This window comes from Procambarus clarkii, chromosome 55, assembly GCF_040958095.1.
Source record: "Procambarus clarkii isolate CNS0578487 chromosome 55, FALCON_Pclarkii_2.0, whole genome shotgun sequence".
NCBI classification, from domain to species: Eukaryota; Metazoa; Arthropoda; class Malacostraca; order Decapoda; family Cambaridae; genus Procambarus; species Procambarus clarkii.
In genome coordinates this window covers 14916535-14921534 of record NC_091204.1, presented here as the reverse complement: position 1 = coordinate 14921534, position 5000 = coordinate 14916535, and positions in this window count along the sequence as shown.

Genomic DNA, 5000 nt, shown 5'->3' with positions numbered 1-5000 from the left:
ACCCTACACATATACCCACACATACACCCCACACATACACCCACACATACACCCTATACATACACCCCACACATACACCCACACATACACCCTATACATACACCCCACACATACACCCACACATACACCCACACATACACCCACACATACACCCACACATACACCCTACACATACACCCACACATACACCCTATATATACACCCCACACATACACCCACACATACACCCACACATACACCCACACATACACCCTATACATACACCCCACACATACACCCACACATACACCCACACATACACCCACACATACACCCACACATACACCCACACATACACCCACACATACACCCACACATACACCCACACATACACCCCACACATACACCCACACATACACCCACACATACACCCCACACATACACCCACACATACACCCACACATACACCCCACACATACACCCACACATACACCCACACATACACCCACACATACACCCACACATACACCCACACATACAACCCACACATACACCCACACATACACCCACACATACACCCACACATACACCCCACACATACACCCACACATACACCCACACATACACCCCACACATACACCCACACATACACCCACACATACACCCACACATACACCCACACATACACCCACACATACACCCACACATACACCCACACATACACCCCACACATACACCCACACATACACCCACACATACACCCACACATACACCCACACATACACCCACACATACATACCACACATACACCCACACATACACCCACACATACACCCACACATACACCCACAATACACCCCACACATACACCCACACATACACCCACACATACACCCCACACATACACCCACACATACACCCACACATACACCCACACATACACCCCACACATACACCCACACATACACCCACACATACACCCCACACATACACCCACACATACACCCACACATACACCCACACATACACCCACACATACATACCACACACCTATACCCACTTTACACACGTCGTATACATTATGTGTAAAGTAATTGAAAAACTTGAATAAAGAAAGAAATCTAGGGGTAATTTATATAGAAAATTGTCACTAGAGAAACATATATAAACAACATTGTGAGTATGCTTCACTTTCCAGCTTCAGCTTCCCCTTAACTACATGAATGGTGAAATAATAAAGAAACTGTTCATGACATACGTGAGACCAAAATTGGAATATGCAGCGGTTGTATGGTGTCCATATCTCAAGAATCACATCAATAGACTGGACAAGGTGCAAAGGCATGCTAGAAAATGGTATTTCGATTTCTGATTTTGTAAAGAGGAGAAAAGAAGAGTATTATTTTTACATTTTTATTTTTTTACTGTGTCTTCTCTCTTGAGTCTTCCTTTAGTGTTTGGTATTAATCGTTTACATAAAATTAAAGTTTTCAGACTACGAAAGACGTTATTAAATGGAACAATGAAGGTAGAGGAGTGGTGGTGGTTGTGCAGGAGGTGATGGGAGTGCAGGGGGTGGTGATGGTAGTGGTTCAAGTGGTGGTAGTGGTGCAGGTGATAGTGGTGGGTACAGGTGGTGGTAGTGGAGGTGTGGGCCAGGCCCAGGTACTCGCCTCATCACCCAAAGTGGCCAGACATGGTCACTGATTCGCTACGCCTCGGCTGGGAAGGAAGAAGTATTGGGGGGAGGAGGTAGTGGGGAAGGTGGTGCAGGGGGGGAAAGTCTTGATGGGGAAGGAGGAGTAGGAGGAGGTAGGGGGAAGGCGGTGCAGGGGGGGAAAGTCTTGATGGGGAAGGAGGAGTAGGGGGAAGGAGCAAGAGCAAGATGTTTTAAAAAGTTTCAGACAGTGGAAGATAAACAGCGATTGCGGGTCAAATAAAGGGAGATAATAGAGATCGAGCTGGAAAGGGAGGTAGGCAGCAGGTAGAGAGAGAGGGAGGGAGGGAGCTAGGCAGCAGGTAGGGAGGGAGAGAGGCAGCAGGTAGGGAGGGAGAGAGGCAGCAGGTAGGGAGGGAGAGAGGCAGCAGGTAGGGAGGGAGAGAGGCAGCAGGTAGGGAGGGAGAGAGGCAGCAGGGAGGGAGGGAGAGAGGTAGCAGGGAGGGAGGGAGCTAGGCAGCAGGTAGGGAGGGAGAGAGGCAGCAGGTAGGGAGGGAGAGAGGCAGCAGGGAGGGAGGGAGAGAGGCAGCAGGGAGGGAGGGAGAGAGGCAGCAGGTAGGGAGGGAGAGAGGCAGCAGGGAGGGAGGGAGAGAGGCAGCAGGTAGGGAGGGAGAGAGGCAGCAGGGAGGGAGGGAGAGAGGCAGCAGGAATAGGGAGGTGCGGAAGGAATCTGCTTGATTGAGTTGTCTTGCTGGGCGGCAGGTGATTCGGTCGAGTGATTAAATTGCGGTTTTTTTGTATGCCTTACTAATTCTTTTCTCTCCTTGTCTCTCTCTCTCTCTCTCTCTCTCTCTCTCTCTCTCTCTCTCTCTCTCTCTCTCTCTCTCTCTCTCTCTCTCTCTCTCTCTCTCTCTCTCTCTCTCTCTCTCTTTCCATTTTAATTGTTTCGACGTTTCGTCAGCAGTGTGACATCTTCAGGAGTACACTGTTGATCTGACACAAGTAACACGGGCTATGGTGAGCCTGTAGTGGACTTACCTGGCACAGGAGCGGGGCAAGTAACACGGGCTATGGTGAGCCCGTAGTGGACTTACCTGGCACAGGAGCGGGGCAAGTAACACGGGCTATGGTGAGCCCGTAGTGGACTTACCTGGCACAGGAGCGGGGCAAGTAGCACGGGCTATGGTGAGCCCGTAGTGGACTTACCTGGCACAGGAGCGGGGCAAGTAGCACGGGCTATGGTGAGCCCGTAGTGGACTTACCTGGCACAGGAGCGGGGCAAGTAGCACGGGCTATGGTGAGCCCGTAGTGGACTTACCTGGCACAGGAGCGGGGCAAGTAGCACGGGCTATGGTGAGCCCTTAGTGGACTTACCTGGCACAGGAGCGGGGCAAGTAGCACGGGCTATGGTGAGCCCGTAGTGGACTTACCTAGCACAGGAGTGGGGCAAGTAGCACGGGCTATGGTGAGCCCGTAGTGGACATACCTGGCACGGGAGCGGGGCAAGTAGCACGGGCTATGGTGAGCCCGTAGTGGACTTACCTGGCACAGGAGCGGGGCTGGAACTAGGGGCTTACAAGATTGATTGATAAAGATTAAGCGCCACCCAAGAGGTGGCACGGGCATGAATAACCCGTAATGCTCACAAGGAGAAATCTAGACATTTATAAGTGTGGGATACACCTCACGCTACGATTCACCTAACACCCTTAATCGTAGGGAGCGGCGAAGGGTAGGGTGAGGTGACTGTTGTCTGACTCCCACTTCTAGCTGTCCGCCAGGTCTTACAGCTTCACTCTGGGTTAATGGAGGATCATCAAACAGTTGTATGCTCAAAGTCGAATTCATCTGGATGATGATTACTGGTGTCAGCTCCCGAATGAACACAGCCTCAAGTATATAAATCCTCCCACGATCGTCGGTGCGTGTGTGTATATATATATATATATATATATATATATATATATATATATATATATATATATATATATATATATATATATATATATATATATATATATATATATATATATATATATGTGTGTATATCACGAAAATAAACACGTGATTAAGAATGTGACAATGTCAGACCACGAATTTTCGTATATTAAATACATCTTCAGAAGAAAGATGTTTCCTTCTGAAGATGTATTTAATATACGAAAGTGCTTAAGGAAATTCCTGTTTCATTTTCCTCCGTGGTCTGACATTGTCATATATATATATATATATATATATATATATATATATATATATATATATATATATATATATATAATGTACTACATTCTCCTTCCTCTTCCCCTCTCGACGGAAAAGATAATTTTTTACCTTAACTCTGACGGTGTGTTACAGGTTTAAGAATGTGAGTACCGACCCTGTAATTTGTGAGCTAAAAGCTGTTATCTTACCTCACTGTATTTTAAAACCAGGCTTTACTATTTTCCTCATATTCATGTTATCCTGCCGCTTTACATTAAGTACACGCTTTGCTTCATATTACACGCTATCGAATCAAGTACATGATGAATTTGAAGCCACACTGTTGGCCAGGGGATGAATTTGGCCAGGAGCCGGTCGGCCGAGCGGACAGAACGCTGGACTTGTGATCCTGTGGTCCCGGGTTCAATCCCGGCCGCCGGCGAGAAATAATGGGCAGAGTTTCTTTCACCCTGATGCCCCTGTTACCTAGCAGTAAAATAGGTACCTGGGTGTTAGTCAGCTGTCACGGGCTGTTTCCTGGGGGTGGAGGCCTGGTCGAGGACCGGGCCGCGGGGATACTAAAGCCCCGAAATCCTCTCAAGATATGTCCAAGATATCCGTTTGTTGTCAAAACATATTTAACATGGAATATATATATATATATATATATATATATATATATATATATATATATATATATATATATATATATATTTATTTAGTCTTGGACTCGACGGTAGAGCGACGGTCTCGCTTCATGCAGGTCGGCGTTCAATCCCCGACCGTCCAAGTGGTTGGGCACCATTCCCTTCCTCTCCGGCCCATCCCAAATCCCTATATCCCTTCCAAGTGCTACACATCCCACTCACCTGGGCTCTAGGAGGCTCGAACCGCCGACCCCAAGTGTGTGTGAGAGACCGAAGAAGCTATTGTATTTTTAGTTGTAGTTTTAGCTTTATTTTATTAGATTTAATTTTTTAAAGTGCTACACAGTCGTAATAATTTTGCGCTTTCTCCTGATAATAACCCTATTACAACAGTGTAACAGGGTCATTACAACAGGGCAATAGGGTCGCTAGAGACGAAAGAGAGGGAATATGATCACAACATTCAAGATACCAGATGGACCAGACCAGGTGGAATAGGTCAGCTTCTTTATAAA